Source organism: Neolamprologus brichardi, chromosome 1, assembly GCF_056152115.1.
Source record: "Neolamprologus brichardi isolate AB-2024 chromosome 1, ASM5615211v1, whole genome shotgun sequence".
Lineage (NCBI taxonomy): Eukaryota > Metazoa > Chordata > Actinopteri > Cichliformes > Cichlidae > Neolamprologus > Neolamprologus brichardi.
The window spans coordinates 40,924,334-40,952,226 of NC_142104.1; the positions used below are offsets into that span (position 1 = coordinate 40,924,334).

Here is a 27,893-nt window from a genome sequence, read left to right on the forward strand (position 1 = left end):
TCACTTAACGACCGGATTGACACAAACCACAAGTTCAATCCTTGGGGGTTTGTGTTTCATGGAGGAGTTGACGGCTATAGTCACTGCATTACCTACATGAGATGCTGCACAGATAACAGAGCATCAACTGCTATGCAACTTTTCCAGAGTGCCGTTGATCTTTTTGGCCTCCCACAACGTGTCAGGAGTGATGCTGGCAGTGAGAATATTGATATTGCATGGTTTATGATTGAACATCAAGTTCAAAACAGAGGAAGCTTTATGGTTGGAAGAAGTGTGCAAAATCAAAGAATTGAAAGATTTTGGGTTGAACTAAACAGAGTTGTGTCAGCATACTTCAAAGACCTTTTCCTCTTTATGGAAAATGTTGGGATTTTAGATAGCACTGACCCCATGTCATATTACGGCTCTTCACCATGTATATCTTCCAAGAATGAACAGATCTGTGGATGAATTTGTAAATCAGTGGAACCATCACAGCTTAAGGACAATGGTCCTTAAGCTGTGATGTAAGCTGCTGCAGCTGTGGACTGTTGGAATAACATCGTTCTTACCATCACCAGCAGTTGACGGCTGTGAGGCAGATCGACCTCTTGAGTGACGATGGAAATCACAGATTAGAAGGTTTTTTTTAACAGCATGCCACATGCTTCAGTTAAGTTATTAATAAATTTGTTTATGTTAATTAAAAAATGTATTTCAGTGCCAGACACTAAAAATTGTGAAATATCATGATACTGAAAGGCTATTATTTAGGTAAACCTTAGTATGCTAAAAAGACTGGTTTTATCTTCATATTCACTTGTGCCATTTAAATCATAAAAGTAGACAAATAAAGTGTTTAGACTATACTTTTCTTTCATGACAAACCATAATTGTCATAGTGCAAAATGTTACAGTATATGTTACATATGATTGTATGATGATAACATTAACAAAAAAACAAGAAAATAAAAAATGCATATGCAAAATAGAAAAAAGAAACACCCAAATCCTCATCATGTCAACAATCCTTGAGAAAACACATCATGCTCTTCCAAATCCTGGTGAATTCCTTATTGCAAAATCCAATTGTCCAGGTATTGGCCACTGGCTGGTATGATGTCACATCCAGTGCAGAAAACAAGAATATCTTCCAAAGAGACACCATTTTCAACTATAAGATAGAAAAATACAAAATGAAAATGAGATTCTGACTAAGACTACTGGTGTACAGATACATTAAATTACCAAAAGATTAAAGCAAAAGTGAAACGTGTATATTTTTTAAAATTAAGCTTTAATTTGTATAATGTATTGATGTAAAATAAATCAAATGGCAACAACTAATTAAATCATAAGTACCTTTAGAGTTGCATGTAAGAACTTTAGCATTGGGTGGACCTTCAAAGATGCCAAGTTTGTCCTTGACTTCACAGAGGCAAAGTTGAAGAACTCCCGAGTAGGTCCTCCATTGTCAACAGCACCCTCAGATATTCCATAGTCATCAGTAAACTTCACAACTATTTTTTTCTCTGGTGAAAAATTGGATCTGCCCATGTGCCTGTGGCTCTGGATGCTCCATCACACACATTTGGCCTTATGATGTTGAAGCGTGCAGTGCTGTCATTATTTACTCAATAATAATAAGTAACAATCTGCTCCAAGATTCTCTCTAAGCTCTGGACGTCACTGAAACTGTCAGGGTTCCTGGGTCGGTGACCCAGTGTTTTCAGTTTTGTCACATTTAGGTTATGTTGCCACATCAATGTTCTCACTTCCTGCTTTTCCTGTGTCAGCTTGTCTCTTGTGTTATTAGCCAGATTATGTTCAGCTGTGTACTCAGCGGTCTCTCATTATCATCCTCATCAGTCTGTGTATTTAAGTCCTCTGTTTCCACTCATTCACTGTCGTGTCATTGATGTTAATGTCGTCTCTCCGTATGTATGTTCAGTTCAGTCAGTCAGTCAGCCAGCCAGCCAGCCAGCCAGTCAGCCAGCCAGTCAGTCCTTTGTTCCTGCCCTGTTCATCCACGATTCATAATAAACCATCATCAGTTCTTCACTATCCACGAGTCCTGCGTTATGGTCACTTCCTCGCCTCCACACACGACACTCCTGACAGAAACACACACACGACACACACACACACACACACACACACACACACACACACACACACACACACATAAAATAAAATATAATAAAATGAAAAATAGAAAAATAGTAAGGAGCAAAATATTAGAGAGACATGGTAAAAGAGAAAAGATGACTAAATATATATGTATCTATAAATATAAATATATGTACACTAGTGATTAAATAAGAAAATCTTGAAAAGAAATATGACGGGAGGGCAGATGGGATATTGCACAGGAATGAGCAGCAGAAAATTACAGTATTGCACTTTTAAATATAAATATGAATAACAATAAAGTGAAGTGACCAGTGCAGATTACAGTTTTTTACAGACGCTAGGACACATTTCTCAATACTTAGCTCACTTTTGCAAAACTCCTCACACAGTGAGCACAACAGAAGTCTGTGTGGGCTAAACTGAGGATCAGTTATCATTGTTTTGGCACAAAATGCATTCAATGACTACATCTCTCAAATTTCATGAATTATTCTCTCACTCAGACACAACAACTGCCAAAAATCTTTGTACGTACAGGACATTTTGCATGTGCTTACATACTGTTTTCAAAACTGTTAAACTTATGGTCAAAACAATAACATAATGCAAAATTGAATAAGACAGCAAAATCCAACAGCAATATTTTATTGAAACATATTTTAAATCTAAAAATGCAGTTTAACCAGCCACAGCTGATTCTCATTGTAGATGAACATCTACACAGGTGTTACTCCTTCAATTTCATTACAAAAGGAGACAACTGCTGAATAGGTTTGTTTTGTGATGTAAACATGGACCCAGCCGGAAATGGAGAAGTGGCTGAAAGAGGAAGAAGAGAGGCTGGGAGGGGGCGAGGAATACGTATGCGTGGTGGAAGAAGAATAAGAGGAAGATCAAGAGCTGTAGTCTCAGATGAGATCAGAGCTACTGTAATTGATCATGTAGTAAATCATGGTCACTCAATGAGAGAGGCTGGTCAGAGAGTGCAGCCAAATCTGCAATGCTCGACAGTGGCATCTATTGTTAGAGTTTTCCAGCAAACCAACAGGTAACTTGTATTCTGCAAGGGCATTTGCACATTTCAGAAGTAAATAAGCTTTTGTGTAATTGTTGTTGCATTTCTGCTTAGGACTCAACGGTTACCTCACACAGGAGGGAGAGATTTTCACTGATGTGCAGGAAACTGCCATTGTTGATATGGTCATCAGAAACAATGGGATAAAACTCACTGAAATTAGACACAGAGTCTTGGCAAACAACGTTACTTTCGCAAATATTCACAGTGTAAGCATAACAACAATTTCTAGAGTCCTGAAAAAATATCAGGTCAGGATGAAACAGTTGTACACTGTGCCTTTTGAGAGGAACTCTGAACATGTCAAGCAACTCAGGAACCAGTATGTCCAGGTAAGATCACAATAAAATACAGATCTGTTTTTGAACAAAACCAAACACACACAAAGACAATTTTTACAAATTTACTACTGTAACAGCTTATGTTGCCTTGTGGATTTATGTTAGAGAGTCATGGAGATTGAAGGCAGGCAAACACACCACATTTTCATCTTTGTGGATGAGGCAGGTTTCAACTTGGCCAAAGCACGGCGACGAGGGAGGAATGTGATTGGGAAGAGAGCCACAGTGAATGTCCCGGGCCAGAGGGGTGCCAACATCACAATGTGCGCAGCAATATCCACTGATGGACTGCTGTTACACAGACCACTAATTGGGCCATACAACACTGAACGGCTCCTTGCGTTCCTGCATGATCTCTATGGAAGGGTTGTGCTAGGTGAGGAAAGGGATGCGGAGAGAAGGAATCAGCCAACATTTATAATTGTATGGGACAATGTGGCATTTCATCACTCCCGTGCAGTCACCGAGTGGTTTGCAGCCCATCCCAGAATGGAGTCTCTTTTCCTCCCACCTTACTCTCCATTCCTCAACCCCATAGAGGAATTCTTTTCCTCATGGCGGTGGAAGGTTTACGACCATCATCCACATGATCAAATGTCCCTCCTGGATGCAATGAATGCTGGATGCCTGGAGATATCAGCAGAAGATTGCCAGGGATGGATCAGGCATGCCAGAAGATTCTTTCCTAGGTGTATTGCCCTAGATGACATAAGATGTGATGTGGATGAGAACCTGTGGCCAAATGGAGAACACCGAGTAGATTAGCATTACTATTGTATGTGTATCAGTGGATGGTGTGTATACAAATTCTTGTATTTTGGGATTACTTAGTGCAAAAAAATAAAAATACATAAACAAATATTAACGAATTCTGCATGATGTCTGATTCATTCCAGCAACATATATTGAAATTATAAACAGAGATGTGTCCTTGTTTTACACAAGAAAACACTGTGTAATGCTACATGTTGTTAGTGTTTTTTAGGTCATTGTTTTGTGGGTGACAAAGTGTGTTTGTTGGCTGTCAACCTTTGCTAGTGTTCTGGAAGAATGAGTTTATTTGAGACCTGAATAAAGTGTTTTGGTAGTTGTAGTGCATTTTGAATGTGAAATGAACTGCTTTGCTAAGCTGAAGGTCAGTTAGGAGAATTCTGTGAAGAGTTTTGCAAAAGTGATCTAAGTATTGAGAAATGTGTCCTAGCGGCTGTAAAAAACTGTAAACAGAGTACTTGTGAAGCTGCAGGTTAGCTTCTGAGTGCTGTGTTGTGTGTGTTTAAGTGGGATGATCTGATATCGTCGTGTTGGTGTTGTTCCCAGATCATCATGAAAATGTTGTTCCAGGTTCAACATTGCAAGTGACCAATCACATTATTGTGACGTTATTCTTTTGTGCACCAACCCATTCGTGCATTTATGAAATTCCAATGTTGCAAGGACAATATCAATTCTGCTTAGCGTTTATTAAAGGGTTAGGGTTAGGGTTAGGGTCCGTTGATCGGCGGACAAAGGCGGTTTCTCGCAGCTTAAGTACAGTTTTTTGTTTTACGCCGGTTTTTCCCGAAGTCGCAAAAGTATGACATCACAACATTCTGATTGGTCACTTGCAATGTTGATCCTGGAACAACCTTTAGTATGATGATCTGGGAACAACACCAACACGAGGATATCAGATCGTGCGTTTAAGTGTTGTGGTTGAGGTGTCGTATGGCTTGGTGGTAAAAACTGTTTTTAAGTCTTGTAGTCCGAGCAGACAGACTCCTGTAACGTCTGCCAGATGGTAACAAGGAGAACAGCTGATGTGCTGGGTGGCTGTGGTACTTGATGATGCTGTGTGCTTTACGGAGGCATCGCTGTAGGTAAATGTCCTGAATGGCAGGAAGCCTCGTGCCAGTGATGTGCTCTGCTGCCTTCACCACCCTCTGTAGTGATTTACGGCTGCTGGCAGAGCAGCTTCCGTACCAGTGGCTCAAACGTACTCAATGGGAACAACCCACAAACAGAATAATGATGTACCATCCTTAAGACTGTAATTGATATTTAACAAAAAAGAGATACAAATCAAGAATATTTGTGATAATGGAAAAAAGATAAGTTTAAATTTTTATCTTGTCATAAATACACTAGTATTTATAAATAGTATAAATACACTACATAAATACAAGTAGAACATGAAAAAAACAAGATCCCACACTGACAACCAACCTCCATTCAAAAAAGTAAACATAAACCAAAACATATATCAAATAAAATATAATTAATCTGATAGCCTTGGTAATCTTCAAATGACAACAGAAATCGCAGGTTGTAGTTTGCTTATTCAAACTAATCCAAAACTAGACAGCAGGTGACTCCTTTTCTGCAACAAACATCAAATAATGGTTAATATGTTGACCTTTTAACAAGGTGACAAGTAAAAGTTTTTGTTGTACTGACTTTTCACTTGCACTTGACTCTAAAGACGTTGAAATGGCTTCTTGGAGGTCGGGGTCATCTGACAGGTATTCTTCCTCAAACAGGCCAAGATATGTACTGCAAAGCCAGAATGTTTTGTAAATTATTTATTGGCCTCAGCATTATTAAAGTTGTGTGGGATCATCTTGACAGAGAACAGAACAAAAAGCCTGGAAAACTTTTCCTGAACCATGCTTAAAGAAATTCAATAAAAAGAAGACATCGCCATCAGGAAAGGTTGTTTAAGAGAGTTCAAGCTGTGTTGAAGACTAAAGTAGCTCATATCACATTTTGAATTTTAAGCTCATTAAAATTCTACAAGTTTTGTTCTACCTTAATATACTGTGCTTCCATGTCTGTAGACATCATTTTGTAGACTGCAGTAAATCAATGCACTTATTTCCTTTTTTTCCAGCAAAATACAAAGAAAGGAGGGGTGGCTCATGACTTTTGCACAATATAGCTCAAAAGATTAAAAGATACAAACATGTACAAAACACATACTTGTACGATGTGCTGGATAAACTTGGCTGGGTAGGTCCTTTGGACACACTGGAGGTGTTACTAGACAAGACACGTGTGTCACCAGTAACACTGGCAGAAGAACCCACTGATAAGCCAGGTGTGCTGTCACTGACAGTGGCAGATGTTCCACTGGAGTAAGGCTTATCCTCATCAGTAGCAATGACAGAAGGATTGGTGGACATTTTGAGGGCGTCAGCAGAGATGGAAGATTCAACAGTACAAACATCTTGAGTAGCAACGCACCAGATGACCTCATCATCAACAGACATGGACTGTGTGTTAACAATGGGAATGGCTGAGGTAACTTCTTTAGAAATTTCAACTGTGACAACACAAAGAACAATAGTTTAACCTTTGAAGGTCTCCATTCAAAGTCTGTTTGGAAGTTAGTGATGGCTTAACTAGTTTGGTGTGGCATGCCAGCAAAATCTGTAGCCTAGAGAAGAAGAAAACAGTGTATATGAAAGTTTTGTTAAGGCTAACAGACTACTATACAGTACATTAAAAGGTTTCATTTTTGTTAACTCTAAAAGATATCAATCCAGTCATCTGATCAGTGCTCCCAGATCCTTTTTGGAAATACCCAAAGTTGACCTTTAATAATCTAAGTAACAAAAACAAATCTTTTTATGAAAAGGGATCTAAAGCTTACCTGCATCCTTCCACAACTGGCTGGAAGGCAGTCCTTATTGTCTGCATTACTTTGAGTCCCAGTCACAGCTAAACTCCAGTGCAGATTTTATATGTCCATTTTCAAAAAGCCAAGCGTTTTTGTTACGCCTTGACGCCTAGCTGGATAACCAGGGGCTATATGACCAGTGAGGTTCACTGCATTTGGTCTTCCACAATAAAACAGTGAATAAATTTCTTCATCAGTAGTACGATGCGGTATACTACTACTAATATTAGGTTGGCCAGAACATGCATTTGCTAGGGTGTTAATTAGCTCCTCATTACTTAGAATTTGAGCAACAAGATTCCGTGTGGACTGGCTCATACTGCCATTCCTCGCAGCTACAAACAAGGAAAACACTAGATGGCACAAGTACCCCCGTGACGTCAAGTGTCATTCCATATATTCAGAAGATCGTTCCATGTATTCAAGTTTCATTCTATGTATTCAAGTTTCATTTCATATATTCAAGTTTCATTCCATATATTCAAGTTTCATTCTATATATTCAATTTTCATTCAATATGTTCAAGATTCATTCCATGTATTCAAGATTCATTCCATATATTCAAGTTTCGTTCTATGTATTCAAGTTTGATTCTATATATTGAAGTTTCATTCCATATATTCAAGTTTCATTCCATATATTCAAGTTTTATTCAGTCTATTGAAGTTTCATTGCATATATTCAATTTTCATCCTATATATTGAAGTTTCATTCCATGTATTCAAGTTTCATTCCATGTATTCAAGTTTCATTCTGTGTGTTCAAGTTTCATTCTATATATTCTAGTTTCATTCTGTGTATTCTAGTTTCATTCTGTGTATTCAAGTTTCATTCCATGTATTCAAGTTTCATTCCATGTATTCAAGTTTCATTCTAGATTTTCAATTTTCATTCCATATGTTCAACTTTCATTCCATGTATTCAAGATTCATTCCATATATTCAAGTTTCATTTCATGTATTCAATTTTCATTCTATATATTGAAGTTTCATTCCATATATTCAATTTTCATTATGGATTTTCAGACGTTCATTCTATGTATTCAAGTTTCATTCTATATATTCTAGTTTCATTCTGTGTATTCAAGTTTCATTCCATGTAGTCAAGTTTCATTCCATGTAGTCAAGTTTCATTCCGTGTGTTCAAGTTTCATTCTACATGTTCAAGTTTCATTCCATATGTTCAACTTTCATTCCATGTATTTAAGTTTCATTCTACATATTCAATTTTCATTCCATATGTTCAAGTTTCATTCCATGTATTCAAGATTCATTCCATATATTCAAGTTTCATTCCATGTATTCAAGCTTCATTCTGTGTATTCAAATTTCATTCTATGTATTCAAGTTTCATTCCATATATTCAAGTTTCATTCCATGTATTCAAGATTCATTCCATATATTCAAGTTTCATTCTACATATTCAATTTTCATTCCATATGTTCAAGTTTCATTCCATGTATTCAAGATTCATTCCATATATTCAAGTTTCATTCCATGTATTCAAGCTTCATTCTGTGTATTCAAATTTCATTCTTTGTATTCAAGTTTCATTCCATATATTCAAGTTTCATTCTATGCATTCAAGTTTCATTCCATATATTGAAGTTTCATTCCCTATATTGAAACTTCATTCTATGTATTTAAGTTTCATTCTTTGTATTGAAGTTTCATTCCATATATTGAAGTTTCATTCCATATATTGAAGTTTCATTCTATGTATTCAAGTTTCATTCTATATATTCTAGTTTCATTCCATATATTCAAGGTGCCTTCCATATATTCAAGTTTCATTTTATTTATTCAAGTTTCCTTGTATGTATTCAAGTTTCATTCCATGTATTCAAGATTCATTCTGTGTATTCAAGTTTAATTTTATTCATCCAAGTTTCATTCTATGTATTCAAGTTTCATTCCATATATTCTAGTTTCATTCTATGTATTCAAGTTACATTCCATATATTCTAGTTTCATTCTATGCATTCATGTTTCATTCCATATATTCTAGTTTCATTCTATGTATTCAAGTTTCATTCCATATATTCTAGTTTTATTCTATGCATTCAAGTTACATTCCATATATTCTAGTTTCATTCTATGCATTCAAGTTTCATTCCATATATTCAAGTTTCATTCTATGTATTCAAGTTTCGTTCTATGCATTCAAGTGTCACTCCATATATTCAAGTTTCATTTTATTCATTCAATTTTCATTCTATGTATTCAAGATTCATTCCATATATTCAAGTTTCCTTCCATGTATTCAATTTTCATTCTATATATTGAAGTTTCATTCCATATATTCAATTTTCATTATAGATATTCAGAAGTTCATTCTATGTATTCAAGTTTCATTCTATATATTCAGAAGATTATTCTACATATTCAGGTTTCCTTCTATATTTTCAGGTTTCATTCTATATATTCTAGTTTCATTCTGTATATTCAAGTTTCATTCTATGTATTCAAGTTTCATTCCATATATTCAAGTTTCATTATATGTATTCAACTTTCATTCCATATATTCTCGTTTCATTCTATGCATTCAAATTTCATTCCATATATTCAAGTTTAATTTTATTCATTCAAGTTTCATTCTATGTATTCAAGTTTCATTCCATATATTCTAGTTACATTCTATGTATTCAAGTTTCATTCCATATATTCATGTATTCAGACAATCATTCTATGTATTCAGGATTTGATTGCAAAATATATATAATATTTACTGGGCATGCAAATGAAATGAATTTATTGTAAACATTTCATCTTTTTTTTTTGTACTTGGGTTCATTTAGATGACCACTTTTAATTAAACAGTATAATGATAGCGATGGCTGCTTTTATTGGCAGGTATGCTGAGTCACTAATCACATTCTGAATACAAGTCTGTGAAGGCTTCCTTGCACGTCCCCAGCATAAAGAACACCATTGCACTGTGTATGTTGCTTTTTTTCTTCTCTCTACCTACAACCAAGCACCTAGTGGTGAGAAATAGCTTTTTTCAGCTGAGTCAGTCAAACCTTTCATCTCTTTTTGTGACTTTTTGAGAGAGTTTTACATGCATTTGTGACCACTCGCCTTGATTATTGTTGGTATTGATCAGGCCTCACTATCCCGCTTACAAATGGTCCAGAATGCTGCTGCTCGCCTGCAGACAGGGACATGCATGAGCACATTACCCCTGTTCTTGCTTCTTTATACTGGTTGCCTGTCCATTTTAGAATTAATTTAAAAATTTTATTATTTGCTTTTAAAGTTTTAAATGGCCTGGCTCCTACTTACCTGTCAGACCTTCTACACCTATACACTTCACAAAGGTCTCTCAGATCAACTGACTAGTCGCTCTTAGCTGTCCCCACGTGGAGACTGAAACACTGGGGGGACCGAGCTTTTGCTGTTGTGGCCCCCAAATTATGGAATAAGTTGTCCATATTAGGCTGACCCCTACACTTGAGATTTTTAAATCACTTTTAAAAACACACCTTTTCTTCAAGGCAGTTCAGGTGTAGCACCAGTCAGCTTCTAATCCGTATTAGTCAGTTTTTTGTCACTTTTAATCTTCTTTATTTTGTTAATTTTATTTATTGGATATTTTATTGTCTGTTTTATTCATGTTTTACTATTTATTTTTAACTTTTATCATCATTCTTTGGAAAGTACTTTGGTCAACCATGTTATTTTCAAAGTGCTCTATAAATTAAGTTGGATTGGACCTAAAGTAAGCAAATACTAGAAGGACAGCCTCAGAATTATTGTGGCTCTGTGTGGTTGTGCTGTTTCTTCCTGGTACCAAGTAAAACCATATAGATAGTTCTACAACTTACATATGAGTCTCCTGAATTATTCTTTTGGCATTAAGGTAACCAAATCTCATCAAATTTTGCGTAACAATGTGATCATTGGAATGTTTTTGTTTGTTTGTTTGATTATTATTCCTTATACTGACATGAATGTATGTTATTCTCTCTGATTATTTCATGATATGCAGCAAAAAAGTAGCCAGAAATTCACAGAAGGAGCAGCACTGAACAGACCAGAGGTGGCAAAAGTACAGACTTTCTTTACTTAAGTAGAAGTACAGATACCTGGTTTAAAAATACTCCAGTAAAAGTTAAAGTACTGAGTTGAAGCCTGAGTGAACAGTTTTGGAAGAGATATGAGCTTTTGCAGGTGAGCTATAGTGTTGTGCTAAACTGTAAGAGTGTTTTGCCAAATGATCTTAGAGTTTTGAGAATGTAATTTCTGTTTAAAGAAATGAGCCAAACCAATGGAGAAAAACTGTAATAGCATGGTGTCTGTAAAGTTGGTGCTGTTTTCCTAAATGGCATGGATTTTCAACAATTGCTGGACTTACCCATTACAATGCTAAATTTAATGGCACAAAACTAAATTAAAACAGAAGTACACCTTGAAACATGAAACTCAAATGCTAAGCATAAAGAAACCAGTTTTGGAGGAACACAGAATTACTACAGTATAAAGACATAGATAGCAAAACATGGAAAGACTGAGGAGATGACAATCAAGACAGAACCCTAAAACAATAATATCACTAAACTGAAAGTCATCATAAAACCAACAAAGTTAACCAGAAATCAAAAACTACACAGTCCTGTCTCCATTCCTCAGATTTCCAGTACAACAGTGAAACATGCCACCTGAAGCTCTCTGCAGTGGTTGGGTGTATTGAGGGTGAGCAGGAGTTGGAGCCAATGAGAACTTCATGGAGTGGTCCAGAAGAAATCACCTTCTTCTGAATGCCAGCAAGACAAAATAGATGGTGTGGAAAGAGCTTTGACTAGGCCCATCAACATCATGGGCGAAGAAACAGTGGATGGGCACCTGGGCGTTTACCTGAATGACAGACTGGACTGGAGGACCAACACAGATGCTAACCCTAACCTCCCAGCACAGGATGAGCAGAATGTACTTTCTATGGAAGCTCAGGTCCTTTAATGTATTCAGCAAAATGTCAGAGATCTTCTACCAGTCTGCGGTAGTGCCATCTGTTTTGCTGTTGTCTGCTGGGGGATCAGTATCAGTGCCAGAGATGCCGGTTAATGCAATTTGAATTTCTTTCTAAAAACTTCATTTTTACTTTCCTTTGTTTTTATCATGGTTGTTGCTGTTTTGTAGACTGTTCTTTTTACCCATGCTGCTGTAACAAACAATTTCCTTGTGGAATCAATAAAGTATCAATCTTCTATCCAACGATTATATAAGAACACAAAACCTTTGGGTCATGACGTAGTGGCATGCCAACTAACAATCTCTTGCTCTATTTATGTTGTTGTAATGACAAAGTAACAATGTTATCTTGATCAGGAATGTTTATACACTCCAACATAATATCATCTATTAGAGATGCAAGCTAACCATAGTGTCCAGTATAAATGTCTTTAGTTGATCCTTACAGATGATGTAAATATCAGCATATGTGAGACTTGCAGGGCCAGCAGACACACAAACCCAGAGCAGCAGTGGATCTTTGGGGGCCAACCGTGATATGAAACAAACCAGGTAGCAAGAGGAGGTCTCTGTGACACCAGCTCTCTGCCTTGAGCGAGAGTCTACTAAGATGTGTAGGTCTGTATGTGAAAGTAGCAACTGGAATAAAGTTGTCAAGGTCAGTCGCCCTGCGAGTTTGTCACTGTTACTCGGCTCCTTGTTACGCCACAGGCGTCATTAGCCGCCTGATTGGCCTTGAGTTCAGCACCCTGATGAATGTGTTTTGTTGCAAGAAGTCATTATAGCTTGCAGTGGTCATGGCTGACCTGCACACACAGATGTGCACACAGACACATACACAGAGCTACCAAAGATTTTAATATCCCATTTTAATATAGGAAGTATATAAATATAATTGACCAAGATGACATTAACTAGAAGCATCAGTCTGGCCAGCATTGGATGCAAATTAGAAATCACTGTCTAATGAAGTCTAGATAGAGACACTGAACAGCTTGAGTGCACACATACTATTTTCCCTTGCACATACACTTACATTACACACACATTACACACACACACACACACAAAGACTTTAGGGGCTACAGTGACATCGGAGTCTGAAACTCAAACTTAGGTGGATGCAGGCAGCGGATATACGACACAACTAAAAGCACAGTGAATGGAGGTCAGGGTGGTAGTTGCAACATGTCAGAGTGTACTCCTCAGAGAATGGTAAGTGTCTTTGCTGTGCAAATCTTCACATTTCACTCCTTACAGAGAAATATTTTAAAATCTATCTATCTATCAATGCACATAAAAATTCCACTCATTGTACCCAGAGCTGAGCAGGATAAAGAACTAGTCAAATAATTAGACATACCACTGCCAATATAAGAATGAGGCTCCCCACAACCTGGCAGCAGTACATAGTCAGCACAAACACAGGATTTTTTAATTTATTTATGTTTTGCATGGCAGGGTTAGTGAAGGTTTGGGATACGAATCACATAAGAAAAATATGCAATATTGCATCTCACCAGATTTCTTTTGGAATCACTGTCATTTCTGCTGTTTTACACAAGTATTCACACAGCCATAAAACTATGCATGCATGAGAAATATATAAAATAGAAATGAGACTTTCAATTACTCTTTATAAATAATAATAAAGTTCCTTTTAACAAAAACAATAACGAAGCATTGAACTAGGCAAGCTAGGATGATTAGGAGCTCTTTCTATCACCAACGTGTGCTTATATGAGAAACTGTGTGTAAAAATGGACGTAGCTTCTGGGATTAAATGTGAATATGCCTTAAACCTTCATCCTTTGTAATAGACAAGAGTGGAAGTTGAAGGAAAACTGGCCCCATAACTCTGTGAGTTTAGCAACTGATGAAATGACCGTCTCAACTGCTTGTTGAAAGTGATATTAAATGTATGATGTTTATTTTGTAAATTATGGCACCCACTGGGATGAGTAGGTGACCATAAACTGCATGTCTGAGAGCGGCCGGCCTAGGTTTGAGTCTGACACGCGGCCATTTGCTGCATGTTTTTCCTGTCATTCTTCACTGTACCCTTTCAAATAAAGCTGTAAAAAGGCCAGAAAATGTAAAATTATGGCACCAACATCAAAAGGACGATAAAGCAGGGTATCCTCTACCATGTGACTAACAGGTTGCTAGCCAATGAGCATGCAGGATCCCTTGAATTCTAATCCCTCATGATGATGCGTTGATGTGTACAACCACTTTTTAATGACTTATGTGTCGGTACATAAATAGACGACAACTTATCTTCTCCGACACCTTATTCTTTCTTAATGCAAAAGTGAACAAAAGAGAACTGTGAAGCAGATGTGCCTGGAAAATTATTGCTTAAGATCATTTTTAAATAAAAAGAAGATCTGTCTTCTTGCAAGCAAAGGATAAAGAAATCAGTGTAACCACTAACCCATCTGAAGCCCTGGGACATAAAATGTGACATGTGCCCCCCTAGAGTCTTAACTGCATGTCATGTCAACGCAGCCCACAACTACTGTGATTGGTCTGTTCCAGAGGTGGTAATTAACAAAGTACAACTACTTAATTACTGTACTTAAACAGAATTTTAAGGTATCTGTACTTTACACTACTTACATTTTTCGAACAGGCTCATTACTTTAGGTTCATCAATAGTTTATACTCTGCGGCAGAGATGGGCAGTAACGCATTACTTGTAACGCGTTACTGTAATCCAATTACTTTTTCAAGTAACGAGTAAAGTAAGGGATTACTATTGCAAAAACTTTCCCATAGGAACGCTGTGTTACTGCGTTACTAAAACCGTGATTTTTTTTGCGAGAATGTCTCATGACAGTGACGTAAGTGAGTGCGACGTTCGTGACAACAGCTGTGTGCAGATCAACAATGGATCATATATCGAGTGCGGGAGAGAGTATGAGCGTGCAGCGTTTAAAGCGTGGAAGTACTGACCTTACTTTGAGTTTGATTCCATAAAAAGTGACAAAAACATTAGTGTCCGTTGTGCGTGGGAAGAAAAGTTCTTTTTACAGCGAAAAAAAACCCCTAAACTTCCGAGCAAGCACCGAGTAGCTACGACGTAATGGGAAATTCACAGAGAAACTCGTGGATTCTTCCACTGACCGCTGCACACCTGCACCAGGGTAAACCTCCGCCTACCCCACTCCTGCTTTACAGGTGAAAATAGAGCAACAGGACCGCTAGTCTTTGACTTTATTTATTTTCTGCTGTGTTTTACTTGCATCTATTTGAAAGAGTGAGTGTTAACACACAAATATATATATATATATATATATATATATATATATATATATATATATATATATATTTTTTTTTTTTTTTTTTTTTTTAATGTGCTGGAATGTGCAGAAAATAGGTTTAAATATAAAACAAATTTCTTCCAGTCGGAGAATGGTGCATATTATTAAATTTTTGCTTGATGCATAAAGTTAAAAGATTTAAACTAATCAAACAAGTTTTAAAAAGAGACTTTTCCATTTGATTACATTTTGTATGATGGATTATGCAGAAAAAGTAGAATTGGGCTGAAAGATCTATCACTTTATCACCTATTCAGGTTGTAAATAGTGTTTTTAAAAAGTAACTAAGTAATTAATTACTTTTGAAAATAAGTAATCAGTAAAGTAGCGGGATTACTTTTTTGGGGAAGTAATCAGTAATTAGTTACTGATTACTTTTTTCAAGTAACTTGACCAACACTGCTCGGCGGTAAGGAGGGCCGTGTGTGCATAAGTTGTGCTTGTGGTCCTCAGCATCTAGCTAGCACTAGAGAAGAGGATGAAGCATGAAGGAAACGACATTTTTTAAGTGTCAAGTCATTTCAAACGCAGCCCAACTCAACACACAAAGTGTTTGTGTGCAGTTTGTCACACAATGTGTTGCAAGCTAAAAGTCCAGGTGCTATTAGCTATTACTAACTTTATTGTGTTATAATTGGATAGTTTTGTGTAGGATAAACCAGTTAGCTGCAGTACTGTGGTGAGTTCACAGTAAAGCTGTGCTGGGACACAGTGGCTGTGATGCTCATGTTAGGTTACAACAAGTGTAGCAGAGTTTCATTTGCATTTAAGCTGATAATGCACAGACTCATTCAGTGAATTTCAACTTTATACCAACTGTATACGGTCTAAATAAAGACAGTATAAACAGTGTAGGGGATGGACATTAGCCAACACAGCTGTGAAACATCTGATGACGTCTCGTTGAATTAAGTTGTGTAAAGAGCAGCAGGTCAGCTGATCACATCCTGCACACTAAGAAAATCTACTGAAGCTCACATTAGAAATGAAGGTTGAGTTGTGATTCTTTTCCCCTCGCTGAGCCACTACAACCAATATTAGTGTTCTCTCACCTGCTGAATCCCACTGTAACCCCGACTCTTTTTATTTCACTGTTTAGTTGTGGAGGCAAAGTCACCCTCTACAACGTAGGCAACAGAATTATTTTTTATTATCTTTCACTGTAACAAATTCAAGCTGAGTACATACAGAATTGGAATATAGTTTCAAATAATATTATTATTCTCATGTACTAATATTATTTTATTATTATATTACAGTTTTTCTCCATTGGTTTGGCTCATTTCTTTAAACAGAAATTACATTCTCAAAACTCTAAGATCATTTGGCAAAACACTCTTACAGTTTAGCACAACACTATAGCTCACCTGCAAAAGCTCATATCTCTTCCAAAACTGTTCACTCAGGCTTCAATCTAAATCCCTTTCTCATTTAAACAGTCAGTGTCTCCAAAATGGCAAAGATCCTTCTCAATAGCTTTGGCTCATTTCTCGACACAGATCGGACATTCTCATCATTCTTGGTGCTTTTGTCAAAATAAACCTGGATGGTTGATCACAACAACATGGTCCACCTGCAAAAGCTCATATCTCCCCTAAAACAGTTCACTCATGTGTCAAAACTACATTTCTTTCTAATCTGAATAGTCAGTGCCCCCAAAATGCATCGTCCCTTTGGCATTGTGTGAGTACTGCCATACAAAATGTTTAGATGTTTTGTCACTATGGCAGAGGACCAACAATATACAACAGAAAAGAGTAGCCTCCAAGGTTTGACATCACAGATTGCACTCACACTACCAAGGAAATGATAACCATTTTTTATTCACACACAAAAGAAAGTTTCATACATATGTAAGAAGAAAATGTACATTACAGTAGTAAATTGTATGAACACAAAATCAAAAAACAAGGACTTATTCAGTGTTCGCTGTACTCATTCTCCCGCTGCACAGTGACTGGAATACTACTCTAAACTGTATAAATTATGTAATTCCATAGTTTACAGTAATTTGTTCAATATACTTCTTGTCATATTTCGTATCAAAACATTCCACTAGTCCTCTCCACCTGCTAGTATAGACCTACTACTGTAGGCAGATGCACACAAAATCTCTACAGTAAGTTATACATTTTGTGCCTCACGCACAGTGCCCTGTCCTATACAACATATAATTCCATCGTAGATTACATAGAGTACATACCTGTTTTCCCTGCGAAAGGTTTGGATGATGGAGGAGACTGTAGAGCGAGGCACATTAGGCTGCACTCGACGACCTGCCTCTGACAATGTGAGGCCATGGTTTATGACATGGTCTATAATTGTGGCCCGAATTTCATTCGGGACAGCACAGTGTCTTCGCGCTCCTCTTCCCCCTATTCCTCCACCACGCATTCTCAGTCCTCTTCCTCCTCCTCTTCTTCTTCTTCTTCTTCTTCCATGAGGAAGAACTTCCCCTTGTCCGTTTGCTTGGCCTTGTCTATCCATGTTCAGAGATCGGACTGGCTCTGGTCAAGCTCTATATACAGTGGGGCAAAAAAGTATTTAGTCAGCCACCGATTGTGCAAGTTCCCCCACTTAAAATGATGACAGAGGTCAGTAATTTGCACCAGAGGTACACTTCAACTGTGAGAGACAGAATGTGAAAAAAAAATCCATGAATTCACATGGTAGGATTTGTAAAGAATTTATTCGTAAATCAGGGTGGAAAATAAGACGTTACAGGTCTGTGAGAGCCAGGGATTTTCCTTGTTTGAGGTGACCAAATACTTATTTTCCACCCTGATTTACGAATAAATTCTTTACAAATCCTACCATGTGAATTCATGGATTTTTTTTTCACATTCTGTCTCTCACAGTTGAAGTGTACCTCTGGTGCAAATTACTGACCTCTGTCATCATTTTAAGTGGGGGAACTTGCACAATCGGTGGCTGACTAAATACTTTTTTGCCCCACTGTATCTGTGTTTGGCAGCACACAATCATGGAACACACCTGTGTGTGACACCTAGTTTCACCTGACTGTCAATGACTGTCATCAGTTTATCAAATATTCAAAGAAATTCATATTTGGTATTCATGGTATTATGTTCTTGACCAATTTTGACAATTGAACAGACAGTTGTGCATGCGAGTACTTATACAATGAAATCATGCTGACATGTTTTGGAGAGAATGATCATTAGACTGAGAATCAACTAATCAGTTTAGATCTACAAGATCTATTCATTTGGAAAATGTGCTACATGTGGGCTAACTGTATAACTGTAGGCTACTTGTACTTAATCATTTGCAAAGATCCACTGAGACAATTGAGACATGTACTAAGGCATTTGCCATTTGATAAAATGAATGAGAAATGCCATTCTGTTGTGAACATTTGCCAAGAGGTTTGGAGGTTTGTCCATGTTATTTTGAGAATGTAATTTCTGTTTCAAGAAATGAGCCAAACCAATGGAGAAAAACTGTAATATAGCACAATGTTCAGTTACTGTTGTACCAAAATGGTTGGTAGAATTGTTTACAACTGGCTACTTTTTACTATCTTACATTTCAGACTTAAGTAAGTTAAGTACATTTCAGACATTTACTTGAAAGAAGTTGTTTCAGTACTTTAACTTTTACTGGAGTATTTTTAAACCAGGTATCTGTACTTCTACTTAAGTAAAGAAAGTCTGTACTTTTGCCACCTCTGGTCTGTTCAGTGCTGCTCCTTCTGTGAATTTCTGGCTGCTTTTTTGCTGCATATCATGAAATAATCAGAGAGAATAACATACATTCATGTCAGTATAAGGAATAATAATCAATATAAGGGCTCACAAATGTCAGCAAATTCCTAGAGGGGGGTTGCTGAATGGACACAAGGGAATGCAGAAAAAGTGGAAAAGCTTGTTGTGATCAATTCTGGCAATTTAATTATCATTGTAGGGTCACACAATAAAAAGTGTGTTGAGGTTACTGTTGTTGTGAGTGGCCACTATAGAAATAAAACTGAACTGAACATCAGTGTCATGACTGCATGCAACCACACAATTGAAGTACTTGGGTAATATAAAGCTTCTGTGATCATAATTTAACCAGCTCAAAACTTTGAGCTTATCTGTAATGCGTGAAAGCAGTGAGCTATATAAATAAAATTGAATTGAATTGAATTGAATTGAATTGAATTGAGCTATAGTCCGAGTGGTGGCATAGAATCTGTTTTGCATTGTTTGTCATTTTATATGGGGATATGCTACATTAATTATATTTCTGTTCTTTCAAGTTACCTGGCTGTCCTTCCTGGTTTGGGTGAAAGAGGAGGCTGAGGGTGGAGCTGGATTAAATACGGAAGCCAATAAAATGGACTGAACCATCTACTGTGATCATGTGGGGGGGTCAGCTGTTATCTCTGTAATGTTCACCTTTGGTGTACAGTGGTCCCTCGCTATAAAGCGGTTCACTTTTTGTGGCCTCGCTGTTTCACAGATTTTTTGTGCCATTTTACATGCTGTATTTTTTTAAACAGCGCATTGTGTTCTGCGTCCTGATTGGCTGTAGACCATTTTTAATCAATCTCGTCCAATTTCTCCTGTACAGTACAGAACGCATTCAGCTTGTCAAATTTACATAAATCTTCGATCGCTAGCAGTGTGACTCCGAAGTGCAGTACTGTATGTTTGTAAGTTTTCTCTCCAACAAACAAAACAATGTCAATGAAACGTTTTTCACCATATTAGGCAGCTGCTGTTGGTTTCATTCTATAACACTGGACTTATTTTTCTACGAAGGTTTGAACTTTGAGAGTTTAAACAAGAGAGAAAAGTGTGAAAATGTTCATGTCTGTCTGAGAAAAGTGTATAAAGTGTGCAGTGAGGGGTTTTACAGCTTTAAAACATCTATAATAATTGTAAAAAATCAAGTTGGCTACTTTCACCTATCGCTGTGTTTTTTTTTTGGAACGTAACTCCTGCGATAAACGAGGGACCACTGTATACAATGGTTTATTCATTTGCTATATAACTGGAGCAGTTTCTCATTTGGGCAGGTCAGTTTGTTGAGTAGAGTTTTGTTAACCTCTTTTATGGACCCACTTGGTTCTTAAAATAGTTTGTTTTTGTCATTTTGAATTTTTGTAATCATTTTGGCTTTTTTGGGGTATAGTAAAACCCTTTTTTTAAAGATTACATCAGTGCCTGTATGTTCTTGGCTCCTTGGTCCCTGGTAATGACCCACTTGTAGGTTACGTCATGGGCTCTGCAAAGAATCACTGCAGAAACATCAGGCCTTGGACCTCACATGGTAAATGGGTATACAGCCTGTCTGTGTATTCAAGTTTGCTTACCATTGGAACAATTGATTTCTTCATATCCACCAGGTCAGTAATGAACCCCTAAAAGGTGAGGCTTGGTTGCATTTTAGTCACATGCTAAACAAAAGTAGTTTCAGAAAGTCAAAGTTTGTCACGGAAAAGACGGACCCAGGCGCGGTTCTTCTTCATAGAAACACAGTGCGTTTATTTACAGTGAAACAGACAGGCAAGTCCAACAATTCACTCAAAAGTGCAATTTTCCAATCGTGCTCGTCCCTTGCTCCCAGTGCATTCCGTGTTGTAACTCCCTTAGTGTGTGTGCTCCCCAACTCGCTTCTCCGCTTGCCCCTCCTGGAGGAAAAAGGAAACTGTTAGCCACACGCTCGGCGAATAACAAGCTCACGTTGCTCGCACGGACTATACCAGTTCGGAGTAATAATCCCACGTCGACTGTCGCCGCGAGTCCAGGTTAAATACCTCTTTCTAGCCGGGAGGAATGATTACCAACGGCTGGTCAGGTAATCAGCTGCAGGTGGCCGGCAACAGCGAAGAGGGACTCCCATTGACGACAGTCGCCAGGACACGCCTCTCCCACGGCGCGCACTTCCGTAAACAGCCCGAGGACCGGGGAGGGAGAGAGGGAGAAGCAAACACACACACAGAAAACATACACACAAGCAGAGTCGTCCGGAAGGACCGTCCGACCGTGACAAAGTTAGCTTTAAAAATCAACTCACCTCCAGGTATTCTGTTCCAGCCTGGTTATCAGATACAGATGAAAACTCCATAAGGAGTAGCCTAACCCTGACAAACCTATTAGGAGATTAAATGATCTTTGTTGGATTCAGCTGTAAATAAGGTCATCAGTGACTGAGAATTTTCAGGTTCATGCACACTCTTCTGAATGCTTGACAGGCTTCTTGCTCCTAGTTACAGTTGCTAACATTGTTAAGCACCTACAGAAAAACGACTGCACAAAGGTTTAGTTGTAAGTGGAATCAACCTGACAACGTTTTTTGGTGTAAGTATTCATGGATTTACCATAGATAAGTCTTGGAAGTAACAATATGCATGCACCAACACACAACTTGAAAACATCTATGAACACATAAAAACAAAGATGATGCTAATTTCTGCCATCTGCATATTCTCTCATTTATTTAACCTCATTTTGTATTGACAATAAATTGCTATTTCCAGACAAAGCCTGGAGGAGAGACGCTAACAAACATCGCAAGGTGTCAAACTGGCAGGGAACGTGCTGCAAACAGTGGGGGTGGTGTTTAAGTGTTCATCAGTGTGTGGAGAATCCAGGCAGAAAGAACACAAAGAAAGAAAACAACAGAAAGCTGTAAAAAGTGACGGATTATAACCAGAGGAGAGAAACGTCTTGAGGACAAAACAGCAAATCGGGACTTATAAAGTAGCAGATTTGAAGCACAGTTAATCTTTTTGGGGAGTATTCATTTTTTAAAAGAGAAAATGAGTAATGAATTGTTTTAAGAGTGTTCATCTCTCATCATCATCATTTTTCTTTCCTTTGTTAAAGATATGTCTGTTTAATTTATAATTCAGTATGGGCCAAATATAAAGTGCACATTTTAGCAATAGAACATGAAAATAACCAAAATGTGTGCGATACATGACAAAACAACACAACATAAGGCAAATCAAATTAAATGTCATGCATCCTAAAAGGAAAGAACAGGACCGCCTATTCCCAGCGGTGGTGTTACCTGACCCACCTCTTCACTCATCAGTTCTATTCGTTCAAATCAGTGCAGCACATGTGTCCCAGCTGTGGCCCGTACTTTAGCTTTCCAGCTTTCAGTTCTCATTTTTCTTGGCTATATTTTGGTTTCAGTGCTGTATTCTCCCAGTAAGACACTGGCAGTTGGGGAGCATGAAGACTTTTAAAACCAGTCACTGACTGCGTGACGACTGACTCTATCCAGCCTGGTCCAGTAAAGAAGTCAGGAGTAAAACAGTTTCTCTTGTATATCTCTGACCTGTTGAAACCTCATGCTTCATCCCGAGCACTTAGGTCTTCAGGTCAGAGGCTACTGGTGGTCCCACATACTAGGTTTAAAACACGTGGGGATCGGGCTTTTCAGGCACCTAGGCTGTGGAACTCTCTGCCGTTGTCTTTACGCTGTCTAGACTCTACTGACTCCTTTAAAAAGCAGCTGAAGACATTTTTATACAAACAGGCTTTTAATTCATTTTAACTTGTATGTCTGATCTTATTGTAAAGCACTTTGTGATTTTTATCTGTGAAATGTGCTATATAAATAAATTTTACTTTTTACTTTTTTTACTCTTGTAAGGAATATATTTCAAACTGAACAGCAAACATGTTAAATGACCTGATAGAAAATTCTCAGAGGTCAAACTTTAACACAAAGTAGTTTTGCTCACTTCACCAATTGGTGCACTTTGTCAGGTTGAATATTGTCATTCAAACTGCAGATTGTATATAACTCTTCGTGTCTCTTTAGAGTTCACTTGCTTGCAGTACTCAATGTGTAGAAGCTGTCAGATTAAACTACAGATTGAAAGATTTTTCTGTGCCTGCCAAAGCTCACAGGGAGGGAAAGGTGACAGGAGATTCAAAGGATATTCATCTTCTCTTGTTAACAGATTTCTGCGCAAACCACTTTTTAAAAATCAAGCATATCTAATTAGATGACTCCCTGGCCAATGACTGGGACATGACCATGACATGCTCTATTATACCTGGGTCAGCCGGTGCTTTTCTATAGCCTGGGCAGACGTGGGAGGCTGAATAGTAGATGTAAGAGATGAAAAGAAAGATATGTGTCTCCCTCCAGCTACTTCTGGAGACTGATTGATTTATTTCTTGAGAACACATTCTCCTGTACTCCTGCTAGTTGGAAAGATGCAGGAGATGAAATGACAAAGGTGAATATTTCAAAATTCACAGTGAGAAGTGGACTCTAAGCAATATACAGAAAGAAAAAGAAAAAAAGAAGAAAATACACAGGATGTTTATCCAGATATGTTACATGACCAAAGGGAATAAAAGGGAATTAGAGGAGGATAAATTTGGATGTGTTCAAAAGACAAATTTCAAATGAATCAGTGTTAATTTTGGTCCCTGAGTTTTTTCCTTTTCTTGGACCATTTCTGACAGCACACCAGCAGCATCAGCAGTTCCACTCCTACACATGGACATGCAGGTTGGAGGAACTGGGGATCAAACCACTGATCTCATAATTACTGGACTATTTAAACTACATCCTGAGCTGTGAAAAAACAGTGTCATTAACTATTTTTAACATATGTACCACCACCACCTATCTTAATTCAACATTTAATCCATTCATTTCAGCTCACACATGAATCAGTTTACCTTATTATGGCATTTAGCTGATATTTATTGCTACCACACAGATATTTCAAATAGCTAAAAAAAAAATAGCTAAGCAGACAATTTAACAGAAAAACAATCTGTTAAGAAACTCAAAGAAAACCTGATCCTAACCCTAGACAAGTTTCTGAAAATGAGATGAAAAGCTGATTAAGGGTGATAACCAATTGATAATGGCAAACGTAGTATAGTAAGAGTTTTCCACCAAGTAAAGGCAAGGTGGAACTTTTAATCTGTAGACTACTGGACTACGCCAAGTGCATGATCTACTGGTTTAGATCACTAGGAAAGCAGTCTAAGCAGACATGGCCAGCTCTCCTCCAACACCACCACCTCTTGTAATTCCAGGTGAAGGGTGAGGTTTTTCAAGCCAGCTGAGAGACACAACATCCCCGGCATGATCCGGGTCTGCCACTGGGTCTCTTCTTGGTAGAGAGTTCATGGCATGTTCAATAGCCATGGGTAACAATAGGAATGTGGATGAAATAGTAAATGACTTCAGACTCGTGCTCAGCATCCGAATTGCTGTTGATGCTGCATCAAGCCATCTTGCAAATAGAATACTCTGCTCTTCCCCAATTATCTTCAAAACTCTGAGATGCTTTCAGAGTTGCAGAGAAGTCTAAGGGACTTCATTGGAGTAGACAAGATTTGACCCATGTTTCTGAAGGCCCAGAATCATGTGAGGTCTGCAACATCACACTGAGGTTGGTGACAGCGCCTCTGGACTGGCAAAATGAGATGGTGACCTACCTTTATTTTAAGAAGGGGAACAAAAAGAGTGTGCTCCAACCTCACCCTCCACGAATGCCACGGTGCTGGAAAAGAGCAAACTCAAAGGAACTGTGAAAAGAAGGAAGAGTGATATTTTTTTTAAAAAATGTAAAAAATTATGCATATGATGACATTTTAAACAAGCCAGCAACAGCACAGTTGCAATCAAAATCAATCTCCACTTCACTGCGGCTCTCTTCACTTTCAGTAACTACTAAAGTAAGCCGACTACCACTGATGGCATTCAGTTCTCTTACATCGAGAGACTCACTTTCCACAACAAACCCACAGAGTTAGACTGAGTCAATCACGCACTCACATCAAGTGTTTTAACACTACAGGTCAAAGCATCCTGGGGCCAGCAGTATGAACTGTCTTTGTTAACAAAGAAGTCAGGTGATAATTGAACTTTTCCATCATGAGCAACAGTGATCTGATTTTAAACTGCACACAGCTTAAGAATGTGAACAACACACCACAGTGAAGGACGATGGTTGCCTGGCTGGTAACCATGAGTGGAAGAAAATGGATGGATGGATGTTACTGTGTTGGTCTTGTTGTTCAATTATTCTGTTAATACACTCGTAAAATGGCCACTGTCAAGTTTAATAAATGTATTTTTGATGAACAAAAATGTGAAAACAGTAGCAGATTATGTTTATCATTCCTTTTTACTGCTGAACCCTTTGAAATCCCTGTAAATGAAAGATGAGGTACACTATACTGGAAAAGTATTTGCTCATCTGCCTTCACACATGTATGAAATTAAGTGATATCCCAAGTTTAAGGTTTAGTATGATCTCGGTCCACCCTTTACAGCTAAAACAGCTTCAACCTTTCTGGGAAGGCATTCCATGACGTTTAGGAGAGTTTATGGGAATTTTTGATATGAAGCGCATTTGTGAGGTCAGACACTGATGTTGAACGAGAAGTGCAACCTTTGTTCATCCAAAAGGTGATCTTTTCAGTTGAGGTTTGGACTCTGTGCAGCTTTGCTCATTCTGCTTTGTGCACTGGTGCACAGCCATGTTGGAACAGGAAGAGGCAAACCCTCAAACTATTCCCACAAAGTTTGGAGCATCAAATTGTCCTAAATGTCTTGGTATTCTGAAGCATGAAGTTTTCCTGTTACTGGAACTAAGGAGCGACCTTGAAAATCAACCCCACACCAAAATCCCTCTCCACCAAACATTACACTTGGCGCAATGCAGTCAGACAAGTAGCATTCTCCTGGCAACCTCCAAACCCAGACCTGTCCATCAGATAGAGAAACATGATCTGTCACTCCAGAAACCATGTCTCCACTGCTCTAGAGTCCAGTTGCAGCATGATTTACACCACAGCATCTGACACTCTGACTGCACTTGATGATGCAAGGCTTGGATGCAGCTGACTGGACGTGGAAACCTATTCCATGCGGTGTCCTTGAGCTAATCTGAAGACCACACAAGTTTGGGGGTTTGTAGTGATTGACTCTGCACTGCAGCATCTGCTAACGCCACCCTGTGAGTTTACATGGCCTACCACTTCATGGCTGAATTGCATCTTTGTTATGAAACCACGAACAGCTGGAGTTGTGGCACATGTGGCATCCTATCACAGTACCAAGCTGGAATTCACTGAGCTCCTAAGAATGACCAATTATCTCACAAGTTTTTGTAGAAGCGGTCTGCATGCAGGTGCTTAGGCTGGATACACCTGTGATCATGGAAGTGCTTAAAACATCTGTATCCAATGACTTTTTTTCTCCTAGGTGTTACATCACTTCCACTTTCCCATGCTGTCAAAATCAGTGCTGACATCATTGCTCTATTTGCCCGCCTTTTTCAAAGCAGTCAGCCTCCATCCTGCATACTCTAAACCTCAGTGCTCTTCTGCATCCTCTGTCTCATTTGTGCGTCCCGCCTCCTCCCCTTCTCTGCCTCACCCTCGTCACTCAGTGCTCCATCCAAACCTCTAGCCTCCACCAGCGTCTAGACTCTGGGGAGCCCTGTCCTAATTCTTATAATGACTGAGATTACATTTTGGTATGATGGGTCACTGGGCTCTCTTCGCCAGGAAGCTTAAGTGAATACTGGGTTTCTATGTTCAATTCTTCCAAATGATCTCTCCTTATTGAACAAACACTTGTCTTCTGTCTGCATCTGCTCACCGTATTTGTTCACTATTCAGTTTTCTTTTCTTTTCATTACATTCACGTTTTTATTACCTTGTCATCTTTTTAATGTAAGATTCAGTGAATGCTGCATATCAACACGTTCTCACTCCCAAAGCGTAATATTTTACGCTAGGTGACAAATCGTCGGTATATTAAACTTCCGCGCACTCAACACGTCCCTATATTACAAGATCAGAAAAACGAGGAAACATGAGAACTGTTTGGAATGAATCTACACATGTACGTTCATTTTACTTAAATCGCTTTGGAAAACACTATCTAATGTCATTAAAGGGCTGGTTAGGGTTAAGGCTGGAATACATGGCTGGAACATGTATGACATGGTGTCATGGGCTGGGTCGTGTGACCCAGTGTTTGAGTTTTATGTATTTTTGTATCCATTTTTGATCTAGTTAATTTCTAGGTGGCTATTTAGTCCTTCATTTCTTAGTTGTTTCTGTCATCTCCCCCTGTACTCAGTCTCCCTGATTCGTGTGTCTACCTGTCATGTTTCATGTCTGTGTGGTTATGTTAAGTTCATGTCATGATTTATCTTCATGTCTCTGGGTTTCCTGTTTTATTTTGAAAGAGTCTGGTGTTCTTTGTTCACTGCATTTAGGTTTACTCTCCCCTGTGCTGTAATTATGTTTCATTCTAGTCAGCTGTGTCCTCATGTGTCTCCACTTCCCCTGATCACCTCATGTGTGTATTTAGTCCTCAGTCTTGCTGTGTTCAGTGTCGCGTCGTCTGTGTTCTCACCTCCATGTTTTCACGGTCAGTCTTTGCAGTGATCATCAT

The 27,893-nt window shown here is 38.2% G+C and overlaps 1 pseudogene; it reads right to left on the bottom strand.

The window, feature by feature from the left end:
- Nucleotides 1–27,893, bottom strand: LOC148106493 (uncharacterized; annotated as a pseudogene).